The sequence below is a fragment of the Passer montanus genome, unplaced genomic scaffold (assembly GCF_014805655.1).
Source record: "Passer montanus isolate IOZ18808 unplaced genomic scaffold, ASM1480565v1 scaffold142, whole genome shotgun sequence".
In the NCBI taxonomy this organism is placed as follows: Eukaryota; Metazoa; Chordata; class Aves; order Passeriformes; family Passeridae; genus Passer; species Passer montanus.
Window position 1 is genome coordinate 510,450 of NW_024361164.1, and position 16,031 is coordinate 526,480.

At 53.1% G+C, this 16,031-nt stretch overlaps 1 protein-coding gene across 15 annotated transcripts in view; it reads right to left on the reverse strand.

Moving 5' to 3' along the window:
• The window catches only part of MAPT (microtubule associated protein tau), a 44,866-nt gene extending 29,091 nt beyond the window's left edge, over positions 1-15,775 (reverse strand). For all 15 annotated transcript variants that reach the window (XM_039700591.1, XM_039700588.1, XM_039700583.1 and 12 more), the window contains exon 1: positions 15,701-15,775. The gene's annotated coding sequence lies outside the window, so the exon portion shown is untranslated. The remainder of the gene's footprint in view (positions 1-15,700) is intronic.
• Positions 15,776-16,031: the final 256 nt, after the last annotated feature.

Consider the following 16,031-nt stretch of genomic DNA (forward strand, 5'->3'; position numbering starts at 1 on the left):
CCCGTTATTTAATCAGAAAGGGCACAAAGCACTCGCTCTTGTTGTTAAAAATGAAAATTCAACAAACACGAGCCAAGTGCTACCTCTGAAAGGTGATCAAACACTAACAGGGCTTTAAAAAAAGCATCATTCCATCTGAATTACATAATTAAAACAGAGTGACAGCACCGTGAAACAACACCAGCCTGAAAGGCTGTTCATAATTCATAAGCAACTTCCTTTTCATCTCCTTTGTGTACTTCTCCAAGCACTGTTTTTCCCAGAAGCTGACAGAGGAAGGAATATGGACGATGATCTCATTAATTGCAGGCACTAATATGCAGCGAGCTGAGAAATTACATGGAATTTCAGGATATCTAGTCAAGAGGACAGAAAACTTTTAGGTTCAAAGAGAGATAGATGCCCTCTTGGAGCAACAGGACAGAGTTGCAGAAGAAATTGTCTCCAAAATGCATTTTTTCTTTTTTATTTTTATATTTTTTCCATATTTATTATAGTTTAAGTAACTCCATGAAGGTCTGAAAATTTTGTCCTTTTCTCCAGGGACTGGACACTTTTCTAAGAGACACGAGATGGGTCTGGGCTCACAGCAGAACAGCTTTTGGGGTACAGGAGTCTCGTCACAGCAGCAGGGACATCCATTTTCTTTTCCTGTCACTCCATTCCCCCAAGTCCCTCTGAGACCAACACAAATCAAAGCTGCTCAGAGCCAAGAGCTCTGCCAGGGGTCACCACGGGGGTCTCCAGAGCAGGCTCATGGCCAAAGAAAAGCCAAGGAACACTCACCCACATGCTGGTAAGTTCCTCAGGGTTGCTGAGAATTAAACTAACAGAATTTGCCATCCCAAATCAGCTTAGGCCCAGTTCAGCAGCTGCCTCAGAGCAGGGTAGCAATTAGAGACCAGATTATCCAGCACAAAACCCCAGCCTGAGCTGCAGGAGAGGGGGAATGGGTTTGTCTGCACGTCTTCTCTCTGCCCAAATAAAACAACTGGGACCTGCTCCACCTCCCTCAAAACCTGAGCATCTCCATTTCCACCTGCAGCACCTCCTGGCACTAAATGGATCTTCCTTCCTTGATCTTCCACCCTTTCTTAATTTCCTTCTTATTTCTGGCCTGGTTGACCTGTCCAACCTTTCCCAAGACCAGCGCAGAGCCCAGGCTCCCCCTGAGCTCTCAGAGGGCATTTCAGGGTGCTGACCCCCCACATCACCCAGCTCATTTCCACAACACGATGCAAAAATCAGGCTGCCCCTAAGCCCACCAACTTTAGGTAGATTAGGGCTCTGATCAGAAGGGCTTACGTGGCAGCAGCAAAGGAAGCAGCAGCAGTTTTAAAGGCTGCCCTGTGTGCTCAGCAGGCTCTTTGCAGAGAGGGGAGAGAAGCCTCTTTGGCAGGGATTTGCCAGGCTGCCTTAGGATTTCTTCCCACCCCCTGCTACAGCATCTCGCAGTCGTGCATCCCACTGATGGTCGATGGGGGGGATAAATTCTTCCTCCCCAAAATCCTGCTTGCTTGGGAAGCCTTTAAGCAGTTGAACACGCAGAGCGGATCAAAGAGAAGGCAGATCTTATTTACCAGCTAATTCTCTTTGACTCTTCCCATCCCAGGCTGAGCCCAACCTGCTGCACATCACAGCATCCCCCCTGCTGCTGCAGGTTTAAGGCAGGCTCGACAGCTCTCAGCCTTGCAGCAGTCATTATTCACCCAGCAGAAAATGCTGGAAGGCTGATATTCCCCCAGCACTGCCTTTGCAAGGCTGGGCTTGTGCCCAGGTGTGGCTGCAACACCAGGCACAGCAGAGTCCAGGACAGAGCCACAGACTGCTCCCCCAGCCTGCCCACTGCCACCAAAAAGGATGGGGAGAGGGAAAAGAGGGAAAAGAAGTTCCCAAAAAATGCCCCTGGAGCGTGAATGAATTGGGGCAATCGATGGCACAACGGCTGTGCTGCCCCATCAAGTGGCTGCTTTACCTGAGGAGGCAGAAATGGCTTTTGGAGAGATGGCACTGCCTGAAGGAAGAAAAGCAGGCATCCATCCCCACTGGCTGACAGCTGCCACGCTCCCCCGTGTGGCTCCTGTGGAATGGTAAGGGATGTGCTTGGGATGAGCTGCAGAGGACAGAGCTGCTGGCAGAGCAGCCTGGGGACAGGAGCCTGGGAGGGCACTGAGCACTGCTACATCCCTCCTGAGCTCCCTGCAAGGTAATTCAGCCAATCAAAGAGCTGAGAAATACCCCAAAAGTCACTCTGTCAGCCAGCCTCACAGCACCAGGAGGGTGAGAATCCCCAGCCAGGCAGAGCTGAGCCCCAGGCAGAGCTGGCTGCACCTCGCAGGGTGATCCATCCATCCATGGGTTCCATCCATCCATCCATCATCCATCCTTCCTCCATCCACCATCCATCCATCCATCCATCCATCCTCCCTCCATCCATCCATCCATCCATCCTCCCTCCATCCATCCATCCATCCATCCTCCCTCCATCCATCCATCCATCCATCCTCCCTCCATCCATCCATCCATCCATCCTCCCTCCATCCATCCATCCATCCATCCTCCCTCCATCCATCCATCCATCCATCCTCCCTCCATCCATCCATCCATCCATCCTCCCTCCATCCATCCATCCATCCATCCTCCCTCCATCCATCCATCCATCCATCCTCCCTCCATCCATCCATCCATCCATCCTCCCTCCATCCATCCATCCATCCATCCTCCCTCCATCCATCCATCCATCCATCCTCCCTCCATCCATCCATCCATCCATCCTCCCTCCATCCATCCATCCATCCATCCTCCCTCCATCCATCCATCCATCCATCCTCCCTCCATCCATCCATCCATCCATCCTCCCTCCATCCATCCATCCATCCATCCTCCCTCCATCCATCCATCCATCCATCCTCCCTCCATCCATCCATCCATCCATCCTCCCTCCATCCATCCATCCATCCATCCTCCCTCCATCCATCCATCCATCCATCCTCCCTCCATCCATCCATCCATCCATCCTCCCTCCATCCATCCATCCATCCATCCTCCCTCCATCCATCCATCCATCCATCCTCCCTCCATCCATCCATCCATCCATCCTCCCTCCATCCATCCATCCATCCATCCTCCCTCCATCCATCCATCCATCCATCCTCCCTCCATCCATCCATCCATCCATCCTCCCTCCATCCATCCATCCATCCATCCTCCCTCCATCCATCCATCCATCCATCCTCCCTCCATCCATCCATCCATCCATCCTCCCTCCATCCATCCATCCATCCATCCTCCCTCCATCCATCCATCCATCCATCCTCCCTCCATCCATCCATCCATCCATCCTCCCTCCATCCATCCATCCATCCATCCTCCCTCCATCCATCCATCCATCCATCCTCCCTCCATCCATCCATCCATCCATCCTCCCTCCATCCATCCATCCATCCATCCTCCCTCCATCCATCCATCCATCCATCCTCCCTCCATCCATCCATCCATCCATCCTCCCTCCATCCATCCATCCATCCATCCTCCCTCCATCCATCCATCCATCCATCCTCCCTCCATCCATCCATCCATCCATCCTCCCTCCATCCATCCATCCATCCATCCTCCCTCCATCCATCCATCCATCCATCCTCCCTCCATCCATCCATCCATCCATCCTCCCTCCATCCATCCATCCATCCATCCTCCCTCCATCCATCCATCCATCCATCCTCCCTCCATCCATCCATCCATCCATCCTCCCTCCATCCATCCATCCATCCATCCTCCCTCCATCCATCCATCCATCCATCCTCCCTCCATCCATCCATCCATCCATCCTCCCTCCATCCATCCATCCATCCATCCTCCCTCCATCCATCCATCCATCCATCCTCCCTCCATCCATCCATCCATCCATCCTCCCTCCATCCATCCATCCATCCATCCTCCCTCCATCCATCCATCCATCCATCCTCCCTCCATCCATCCATCCATCCATCCTCCCTCCATCCATCCATCCATCCATCCTCCCTCCATCCATCCATCCATCCATCCTCCCTCCATCCATCCATCCATCCATCCTCCCTCCATCCATCCATCCATCCATCCTCCCTCCATCCATCCATCCATCCATCCTCCCTCCATCCATCCATCCATCCATCCTCCATCCATCATCCATCCATCCATCCATCCATCCTGGGTGTCTGAGGCAGGCTGTGAACAGACCCCTTGCCTCTGCTCTCCCTCCTCACAGCAGCTCCATTTCACAGCAGATCTGGGCAGCACAGCCCAGCAGGGGCAGCACAGCTCTGCCCACCCGGCTGTCCAGCACAGCAGCACCCAGGGGTGCACAGAGCCAGGGCTGGGGACATCCCTGCAGCCTGAGGGGGTCAAACACAAGCCCTGGGCCACCTGCAGGGTGCAGAGGTGAAGTTAAATGGTCTGTACTTGACTCCAACATCTGCCAGGCCAGCGCTGTGCCAGCACCAGCCACCACCCAGCTTCACCTGAGCCCCCCCACGTTTTGCCTCAGGCTCAAAAAAGACATTGTGAGACACAAGGTATGTGTTTACTGCTTACTTTGATCTCAGCTGCTCCTCTTTCTTTGATTTCACAGTGCTGACAACATTTGCTGCGCCCTGACAGAAGTTCTGTGAATATTCAATGCTGCCACAGTAATGAAGATATTAAATATGAAAGATTCTTCATGCCACAGCCCCAGTCTAGTGAGCAACCCCAGCCAGAGCAGAGCAGACAGAACCAGGAGAGCCTTGTGGCCACTAACGTTGCAGGAGATTTTCAGGGGAAACATTCTTCAGATGGGGCCATCATTTCTGAAGTTATTTTGAGCTGTTTCAGCACATGGATAGAAAATAAAATGATGACAACGGCACCATCTGCTGCAGCTACTGTCACGCCACCATGGCTGGCATGGCTCTGGCAGCGACAGAAAGCCTGGCCCAGGGGAGAAGCCAAGGCAGGTGAGGCTCCCCAGGGATCCCTGCTCTCCTCCTGCAGGATCCAAGGCTGACTGCAAATACTAAAATTAATATTATGTTATGTTACAAAGTTATGCTGTATTAATTTCCCTAAGTAGTGTGTTAAATATAGTTTTAGGTTATAACATAATGTTATAATAGAAACTATGCTATGTAAGATATTTTTTTTTAAGGAGAGGACTCATGGAGATAGCAGCCACAGGACACCAAATCTTTCAGAGAAAAAGAATTTATTGCTCTCTTATTTGAAGAAATTAACTTCTTCCCACCTCGCTCAGCCCTGAAGATGCCATCAGGATTCAGAGGAAGAAGTTGACACTGACCAGACAGAATCCTATGTTTGAATAGAATTTATGCATCATGTATGAGATGTATGAATATCCAACAGGCTGTGGCTTTTAAGGGTTAATCCTCTGTTAACTTGTGTCCTTTTTCAGGCTTATTTTGCCCAGAAAAAGGTACCCAGACTGTCTGTAACTCTTTGTTTTTATTGTCTCGTATTGTCCTGAATCCTAATTGTCCTAATTTTTATTATTATTTTTATAAACATCTCATTACTTTAAACTTTAAACATTTTAAAAACAAGTGACTGGCGTTTTTCACACTGCAGAAGTGGATCCCAGGGTGCCGTGGCAGCGACAGTTCTCCAGAGGGACAGGACAGGGTGTCCAGAGCAGCGCAGGAACAGAAGCTCCCAGCCTGAAAAAGCCCAGCTCTCCCCATCCACCGTGCTCATTTCACCAAGCCATCACTTGCAGCCACTTGACACCCCAAACTGGGCACCAGGCAGTGCCTGGCCCCCGTGCCCAGCTCTGGAGGGTGACTGGCAGCGCTGGAATGCAGCAGGAGCTCACCAGGACACTCTATAAATACAGAGAAAGGGTCGGGCATGCTCGACACACTGGTTCCTTAGCCTAGAAAGCAACAAACAGGTCAGACCTCAGCAGCTTTCGGGGCTCCAGCAGGACCTGTCCTCACCCCAAACGCCACCAAGAAACCAGAGCTGGCTCTGCCATGCCTGCTTCAGCTTCTGTCTGGCTCTGCTGAATTATTTTTGTTTTTCGTGACTCAGAGGCTCTTCAGATGAGGTCAAAAGTCACAGTGTGTTTCCCGAACATCATCTTTCATTCTTTAATGCCAAAAGACAACAGACAATAGGACATTCATCAAGTGGTTCTGCTTTGCTTTTATGTTGTTGCATAACAGCAGAAAAACACTGCTCCCTAAAATGTTCACAACTGTATTCACTAAAAGGAAAAGCTCCATTTTTTTTTTATTAAATCTGTATCAGGTCAGTAAGAAGATAAATGCAGGGGGGGGAAAAAAAGCCTAATCTGGAAAAGCTCAAGAGGGAAAACAAACAAACAAACAAACATCAGCAGGAGAGCTGAGTGTAGGGGATGAGAGAAAACTCCAATTCCTGGCAGGGAGGGGAGGGACAGGGACATGCCAGCCCAGGGGAGGCAGGTGGGCACCCCAGCAGCTTCACACCCCCCGAGCACCTGGGAGCTCCAGCCCAGGAGCTGCTGATCCCACAAGGATCAACCAGGCACCGGTGCCTGTTCCTGCTCGTGTTTTACACACCACGACACGAACAGCAAGGGATTTGTGATGGGAGATGGCTGTGTCCCCCACACCCTGCACGAGGTCACAGAATCTGAGAGCCAGAGCTCTTCCTTCTAACACAAAACCCCGACAGAAGCTGCATTTGTACCTTTATTTCTCCTAACAAGGGAGCACAGTTCGTGCTGAGGCACAAGACAAACGAGGATTTTACAGTAAGGATGAACAGCAAATAAAAACCTTTATACCAAACCATCCCGACTGAGCTCTTGGATGTCTCTCCCCAGCTGGTCTTTGCCCAGTTTGGGCCACTTGGGATGACAATCAAGCAGCAATCTGTGTTGTCTTGATTTTAGTTTTATGGGGCCGATGAGCAGATTCACAGCACAAGCAGATGCAGGCAGTGTGACTAAGTGACAACCCACATGGGAACACGGACCATAAATTCAGCCTAAGAGTTGTAAAACCATTATTTCCCCTCCTAACCCAAAGGCTAAAGGAGGAGAAAGTTAAAAAAAAAGAAAACCCATAATCCACATGCATTTCATCTTCCCCAGGAATTAGCCCAGTTGGTGCTAATCTCTCTTCTCACAGGGATGAGGGAAATTGTCCGAATTTAAGCCTGCCCCAAGTCTCGGAATTCCAGCTCAATCTCCCCCAGTACATTTGTTAAAAATAAACGAGGTGCAATCGGCCTCCTCGGGGATTTTATCCTCTTTCAGCTCTAAAAGCAGCTCTGCTGTCACATGTATGCCATGTACAAAGGCACCGCCTGCCTCCCAGCCTCACTTCTGCCTCAAAATAATCCCACTCCTGCTCTCGGGTTACCATTCACGTTCCGAGGGGTCACGGGCTCTCTCTCAATCACTAAAACAAAGGCTGGAAGACGCAGGGCTTGCTGGCGTGTCAGCACTGCTTGTTTTTATCGTGGATGAATGGAGCCAGCCTCTTTGGAGAGGCTCTGGCCACACCTAAAGCCATGGCTTTGTCATCCCTTATCGAGGCAGGCAGGAGCCTCCTGCCCTCCCCACCGAGCCCAAAGCTTCACCCACCTCACACAAGTGCCCCTTTTTCCTGATGAGAAGCATCCACGGCTTTTTTCCTGACTGCAGCACTCCAGTGCCAAGCAACCCTTACTCAAAAAGTCACTTTACCCCCACCCAGCTCCCTCCCAAGCCTGGTGTCCCCCCCTCCCCGGGTACTGGGGAGGTGCTGCTCACCTGGACACACACACCACAACCCCACAGCGGGATTTTTCCCTTTAAGAACTTAAGCACCAGAAGGCTCCTGGATGCTGAGAGAGCAAACAAGCCCAGGGAGTCCAAAACTCCTCTGTGAACACAAGCAGCAGTGGCTAATGCAACCTGCTCTGGAGCTGAGCATGGCCTCAGACAGCCGTGACAATAAGCCCTGTTATTAGACACAAAAGCAGTGACATATTTGAGAGATTAAGCATTAATAAGTGCCTTCACATTAAAGAGTATTCATTCTTCACCTCCTGCCTGGAGGAACCTGGGGGAAGTGAGGAGCTGGCAAAGTAATCCAGCTACTACTGAAATGGGGGGAAAAGCAGAACTCGTGCAAAGAAAGCTCCAAAACCATGAAATAAGGGTGCAGCTCAGCAATTCCCGAGGCTGGAATTCCACATCCTGCAGGGAGCTGGGTCCCCACCTTGGCAGGGTTTAAAACGGGAGGATGAGAGGGCAGGAACAGGAGAGATGGATGAGCCAGGAGAGCAGACAGGACAGCATGCCCAGGTGTGCTCGGACCAGGCACGAGCCCAAGATGCTGCTCGGGATGAGAACAAAACCAGGGAGCAGCACAGACTCCTCCTGCTCACAGCTGCTCTTTTTGGATCACCCACCCACCACCACCAGAACCCTGCAGGGCTCCACAAACCCCAGAGCCACTCCCTTTGTCCAACATCCTCATTTTGGCCCCAATACCCTCATTCTGGTCCCATCCTCCCTAAATCTGTTCTCCCAGGCAGTGACTCCAAGCCATGCCACAGCTCGAACAGATTTTACCTGCTTTCCTTTTTGCCCCAACAGCAACATTTATTACTTCTGCCTATTCACGCCTGCCAGGCTCCCCATTATTACACCGGGAAATGCTGAGGGAAAACCGTGTAGTTTTCTGTCCAATTTGGAGACGTCCATTGTTAAAAGCTTCTTGTACAAATCCCTCCAGGCAGCTCCAGGCAGCACCCTTTGTCATGCTGATGAGGCAGGAGGTAAAACCACATATAAGCAGTAACTTCAGAGGGCAGAATTTGCTCAGGGTAGAGTCTGCCCTTGAATTCAGAGTCAGTGGGAGCTGAAAATCAGCCACAAAAGGCAATTCTGACTTTGGATTAAATCCCAGCTTTGGGCTCACTAGCACCACAAACTACAGCTGCCAGCAGAGAGCACGAGAAGCTCCAGCTCTGCCACAGCACCCAGTTTCCTCTCAGGTCTCACCTTAAAGCACTCAGGTAACTCAATCCCAGCAACTCTCAGCCCATCACACCCAGGGTCTGAGCAGGGTAATGAAACCCCGGGCTCCGGCAGGGAGGAGTCAGCACTTTGTACCAGGTGGGTCAGCACCAGCCACATTTCCAAATCTTACATTTCCTTCTCTTCTGGCCATACCAAAGCCAAGTACAGCTCCAGATATAAATGTCATTTTTATACTAAGGCTCCTCACACAACCCTGAGTGGACACAAACGCAGACCAACCTCCAGGAAGGAAATCCCTCCAGATTATCCCTTCTCTTGGGACAGTCTCCTCTGGCAGCTCTCCTGTCACTGCCGTGGTCTCCAGCTAACACAAGGAGCAGGAGCAGCCCCTGCTCCCTGTGCCTGAGGCTCATTCTGATACCCGGACATCCACAGCAACCAGCCAGGACAAGGCTTGCTTGCCCTTCACTTGGCTTCTCAGTTTGAGCGTGACAGCCCTGCTCTGCCTGTGGTTTGGCTGAGGACGTGCACAGCTGGCCAGATGTGCTCCTGCCCCAGGAAGCTCCCCTGAAGTGACATTTCACTTCACAGAGGAGGAGCAGAGCTGCTTCTGAGCTCCCCACACATTCCGCATTGAGACCACGCCAACACAGCCAGGATTCAAGTAACCTTTAATCAAACAAAGGATAAAATGTTTCCTAGGACAGGGAACAATTTTACCACTCTGAACATCTCCCCTACTTGCGCAATTTCAGCTTTAAAAGTGCAGCCCGGCAAACCCTTCTCTGCAGTGCACAAAAACTGTTGGTTTATCTCAGAAGTGAATCTCCAGCCCTCCCCAAACAGGCTGAGCTGGATGTCCTCAGGAGTCACAGGAGAGGCTTCTTTAGATGTCCTGAGTCATTTACAAACACCTCATGGAATTTCATTCTGCAGCAAGTGACCTGAGACACTGATGAAATCCATCTGAAATTACATCTGGCACTTCCAGGCAGACAGCCCGGGGCAGGAGCTGGGGGGGAGCCACAAAGTGCAGCCGATAAGTGGCAGAAAGCCCTTCAAGTCCCACACGTGCTATTCAAACCCCTCAATACAAGAGGTTTCATCACCTCTCTTGAAGTGCTGAAGAGTTAACACAGCCCTCAGGACTGCACCTCACCCCTCCCCATCCCACAGCAGCCCCTGTGCCCTGCAGCATCACCACAGAGCTGAGCCCAGCCCGCTGGGGATCACAGAACCATGGAATATCCCCAGCTGAAAGGGACCAGAGCCATCATCCACCCCCAGCCCTGCACAGGACAGTCCCACCCCGAGCCTGAGGGCATTGTCCAAACACACCCGAGCTCCTGGGGACAAATCCCTTCCCAGGGTGGGACAGCCCCACTGCTCTGAGGACAGCACCGAGGGAAGGCACAGAGGTCAGGGCAGGTAGAGAGGCTGCAAAGATGGAAATAATTAGCCCAAGGCAGCAATAATCCTTTGAGCTGCACAGAAGGTATCCCCCGGTGCTCCCTTTCCTCGGATATTTAAGGAAGAGACACTGAAAACAGGAGCCACGCTGTGTGTTATGACCACCTTTACTAATTGGTCTGCTAGGAAAAAAAAAGGGGAAAACCAGTGGATTGATTTCTGAGGAGCAAAAAGCTCATTAGACTTGCAAAGAAAACCCACTCAAGTCTAAAGGCACAGATACTTCTCCTCCAGACTCCAGTGTAAACCACACATGCTTTCCACAGGCACTTAAAACAACCCAGCCTACAACCAGCAGATTTCAGTGTAAAACAAAGCTCCAGCTCACAGATGGAGGAGGGAGATCCATCCTGCTGCAAGAGACACTCAGATTCACTCAGTCCCTCACAGCAGAGCTGTGCCCACCTTAAAAACCTCACAAGGGTTTGCCTAAAGGGCCACAATTCTGCTCTATCCAGCACATCCTAGGGTGAGCTGCAGACACAGCTTGGGATTGAGGGCTGTTCATGCTGAACAGCCAGGAGGGAACAGCGCTGCACAGAGCAGGAGCTCACGTCTCCATGAAGGAGCAGTGATCCAGGATCAGTGGGGGCTGCACCTCTGGCAAGGCTGAGCCAGCCTGGTGCTCAGTGGGCTTTCACCAAGCCCACCCTGCTCTGCCCCAGACCCCTCACCCTAATCCTGCTCCAGGACTGCTGCCAGCTCAGTGGGAACATCTCTGTGCTGCTCTGCAGGATCAGCAGCCCAAGCCACTTCTGCAATTGCTTCCTTTCCCATCTCCCCGGGCAGGCAGAGCCCTGCAGCGCCCAGCACTGCCCAATTTACTGATGAGCACCCCCAAACCCCAGGATGTGCCCTGGGGTGAGCCCCAGGCACCATCCAGCCAGCTCTGGAGCCTGAGCAGCACAGCTAAGGCAGCAGAGCCCCTGAGGTAGGCAGGGATTACACTGCATTGGCAGAAAAACCTAGAAAGCCAGCCCAGCTCTGCTGCCACTGCAGCGGGAGGGAGAGGCCCTCAGAGAGCTGCTGCTCCTCTCAGCAGAGGCTGGAACAGCCAGGATGCTGAGCTGGGGCTCCCTGTGCACCCAGCTGCAGGACAGGCACAAGGGGAACAATCCCTTAACAGCCTTGGCTACTCCAACACAGCCCATTCTGCCTCAAGAAAGGGCTCCCAGTGCTTTTCCACAGCCTCGTGGGTTTGCAGACCTCAGAAGGAGCCAGGAAGCATCAGCCATGCTCATTTTGCTCAGGGTTGGCTGCTTCACCTGTGTGCAGAACCACAACCCCCCTAAATTCCTTTCCAACCCTGCTGCCACATTCCAGCAGCCCCAGCATCACCCAGAAGGGCTGCCCCAAGTCCGAGGCACTGCACCACACCTCTCAGCACACCCCACACCTCAGCACAGCCAGCACACAGCCTAGGAGCCAACCAGCCAACCCACAAGCCTCACCAGCCAGCACGCTGAGCAAACTGGAAAATACTGGGAGCCAGGTGGAAAGCAGCACCCTGGTCCTTCCCTGACTCATTCATCAAGTGTCAGAGCATTCCTACAGCTAAATTAGCAGCACTGCCCCAAAGGACACCAACAGCACAGCCAAGCCTCATCAGCACGCTGGGCTGGCAAAATAAGCTCGGGGCTTGACAGCCTTGGCTACTCCAACACAGCCCATTCTGCCTCAAGAAAGGGCTCCCAGTGCTTTTCCACAGCCTCGTGGGTTTGCAGACCTCAGAAGGAGCCAGGAAGCATCAGCCATGCTCATTTTGCTCAGGGTTGGCTGCTTCACCTGTGTGCAGAACCACAACCCCCCTAAATTCCTTTCCAACCCTGCTGCCACATTCCAGCAGCCCCAGCATCACCCAGAAGGGCTGCCCCAAGTCCGAGGCACTGCACCACACCTCTCAGCACAGCCCCACACCTCAGCACAGCCAGCACACAGCCTAGGAGCCAACCAGCCAACCCACAAGCCTCACCAGCCAGCAAGCTGAGCAAACTGGAAAATACTGGGAGCCAGGTGGAAAGCAGCACCCTGGTCCTTCCCTGACTCATTCATCAAGTGTCAGAGCATTCCTACAGCTAAATTAGCAGCACTGCCCCAAAGGACACCAACAGCACAGCCAAGCCTCATCAGCACGCTGGGCTGGCAAAATAAGATTATTCTGCTCAAGACAAACTCAAATCCACAGCTTTCTCCCAGCTTTTGAATGATCTTGCTTTTGGGAAGAAAGGGACCGGCCACCCTGAGCATTTCACCCTTAGACAGTGCCTCATGATCCAATTTTCCACGCTCTGCCAACCAAGAGGGATTTGTCTGGAAGCCTGGGGTGGGCACACCCAGCACCCAGGACGGGCCCACACGGCTCCAGCGTGCTGCAGGATGTGTCAGGACAATTTGTCACTCCCGTGCTGATGAAGGCAGGCTTTCAGGAGCTTCAGCACCGACACCAGCTCCAAAATATTCCCAACGTGGCTGTTCCAACAGCCCCATGATGCTGCAGAGCCCAAATTCCACGTGGGGACACAAAGGTAAGCAGGGAGCAATCCCTGCTGCTGCACCCTCGGGACTGCTCAGCAAAGTGGAACCCAGACACTTCCAAATCCCACGCCTGGAAAACGCTGGAAAAAAGCCTGTGATGCTACACAGACCAAGGAGCACTCCTGGTTCTCCAAAATGTAGCAGAGGAACACAAAAGGCAGAAGATGAAACACCCACCTCGCCAGCCTGCTACAGCATCCCTGACTGGCTACACCCAGCTCTTCCTCAGGAGGAAGGGCAGCTACAGTGTCACATTTTCCTCCTTTTTATCCTGTGAGGTCGAGCCAGGGGAGCAGAATTTCCCATGGTTTTTGGGAGGGAAATGACAAAGCTACAGCACTCCCTTTTCATATATGAAATACATGAAATAAATACATTTGTTTGGTCCTCCTGAAGCTGGGACAAACACGTTGGGAAGGCAGAGGCTGGAAGCAGAGGGAAACAAGGGGATGCAGAGGAGTGGGAAGGGTGAGCAAGACCAAAGTGGAAGTCAGATCTGTTAATACTTAACACAGAGCTTGACAGAGACACACAAAACCTGCACCTGGCTGGGCTCATCCCCTCCTCAGGAGCTTGCCACAGGGCACACAGAGCTGCCAGCACTGCCAGCCCCAGTTAATCCCTGCAGGATAAACATCCCCAGCTGATCTGTGACACCATCTGTGGGATGGGCAGCGCACTCCCCAGGTCTCAAAACGTGAACCCCACCTGCATCTTACTCAAAGAATGAGAAAATGCAATACTTTACTCAGGTGTGAAGCATCTGCCAGTGGATCCCCATCCCTGGAAGGGTTGGAGGCCAGGCTGGAGGAATCTGGTCTAAGGGAAGATGTCCCTGCCCATGCCAGGGGGGTGGAATGAGATGGACTCTAAGGCTCCTTTCAACCCAAACCATTCCATGATTCTATGTTCAAATCCTCCACAAACTACAGGTAAATCACCCAACACTTTGCTTTTCTCCTTAAGCTGCTCATCCTGGGGTGAAAACCAAGCATTTTGTGTTTCAAGAGCGAACAAAGCATAACTGGGTTAGGCAATTTCTCACTCCTAGAGAGAATGAGGTTTAAATTTTTCTCCCCTCAAGAGCAGCCTGCAAACACCCAACTGAGACCTGCTTTGACTGACCACCCTGAGAAAAATAATGCCAAAAAAAACTGAACCCCACAAGGAAAGCCATGAAAAACCCCAAATGTGAGGCACTGGCAGCAGAACCAAAACCCCTTCAAGGAATGGAAGCGGGCAGCTCGACGAGACAAATTAAGGATTCTCAGCAGCAAATTGTGTCCCACTGATTCAGACACGCACCCAACATCTGCCCACATCCACTCCGGGGAAGCTCGGGAATTCTCTGCATACAAATGGTGACAGCTTAGCTCATCTCAGCTGCTCCTTCCAGCACGCTTCCAGGCACGAGCAGCCTCCCTCTCGCTGCAAATGGAGCTGCACCTCGCGGGGTGGTACCGCAGCAAATGGAAGCAGAAACTCCCTCTGAAGTGATGGCAGCTGCCCTCTGCGAGCAGCAGCAGGATTGCGTTTCTAGGTGTTCAGGAAGACCAGGAAAAATCGTCTTCCCTGAGCCAACCCTGCCTTGTGCTCATCTGGCAGGCAGAGATCTCCATCCCTCACCTGGAATGAGCTGTTTCTGCTCCTTGGTCCAAGGCAGGAGGGCAGGTGTGTGCTCCTGGAAACACCTGGCCAGGAAACTTCCCTTTTCCCAGCTAAGTTAAGACTTAAAATAAAGAAATACCCAACAAGAAGGGGTAAAAAAAGGCAAAACCCAGAAAGGAGGGCAGCTCCACGCCCCACCTGGTGGGATTTTGGGACGAGAAAGAAGAGACAGCATGGGAAGAGGCAGATGGAAGGGACAAGGGGGCAATTCCAGCATGACAAGGGCAATCCCAGCATGGCACTGGGATGCTTGGCACATCCAGTGACACCATCCCAGCCCCAAACCCACGAGGCAGGGCATGCCCATCCCCATCCCAGGGCTGGAAAACAGCCGGGATTCAACAGGATGGGACCCACCTCGTTCGTGCTGAACGCCAAACCCCTCGACATGGGCACCGGGGGGTGCAACAAAGCCGGGCAGCGCCGGGGTGCCGTGACCTCAATAACGCTTCCCCCCACGCGAAATTTAGGGCTGGGCGTGTGCAGCTTTCCCTTTTTAAGATTCGAAACGCTTTTTCGCTACGGTTTCCCATTATTGATTAATCTCCCGTTTTTAATCAGCGCTGCCTCCCCCCTCGAGGCGGCTGCAGAACATGGCCCCGCGCTGCCGCCCCTCCTGCCGCAGCCCCGGCCCCACCTGCCGGGAGGAACGGGGCCGGAACGGGCGCGGAGCGGGGAGAAAGCCGCGAACCCGCCCTTCTCCATCCCTGCATCCATGCCTGCATCCATCCCTGCATCCCTGCATCCATCCCTCCCCGCACCTGCCCCGGGCGCCCGCGCTGCCGCAGGGGCCGCGCCTCTCGCTGCCGCAGCCCCGGGGCGCCGGCACCGGGACACGCCCCTCCCCTCGCTTTTGGGATGAAATCGCCGGATTTGGTTCTCGGGGCTTGATTGATTTTTTTTTTTTTTCCCCTAAATTTATTTTTTTTTTCCTCCCCCCCTTCTCCGCGCGGGACGCGGCGAAGGGAGAGCGCGCCCCGGGGCGGGGGGTTCAGCGCCCCCCCTCCACCCCCATGGCAGCCGCCCCTCTCCCCGTACCTGCCGCTGCGGGGGTGTCCGCACCGGAGCCGGCTGGGTGACAGCGGTGGCGGGTGACGGTGACAGCGGCGGCGCTCGCCCCGCTCCGTTCCGCCGCACGCACCGAATTCCCAACCTCCCCTTCCCCCGGGGGACACCGCCTCGCCCAGCCCTGCCGCCCGCTCCCGTCCCGCTGCCTGCCCGGCACACGCTGCTGCCTCCGGGCACGGCCCTGAGCGCCCGTGGAGATGGCGGCAGCGCGGCTCGTGTGGGAGCGGCCTGCCCTCAGCAGCCTCGGCAGCCCCTCTGGTCTCATCCCTGAAAAATAACACAAACAGCACAACCTTAAAAA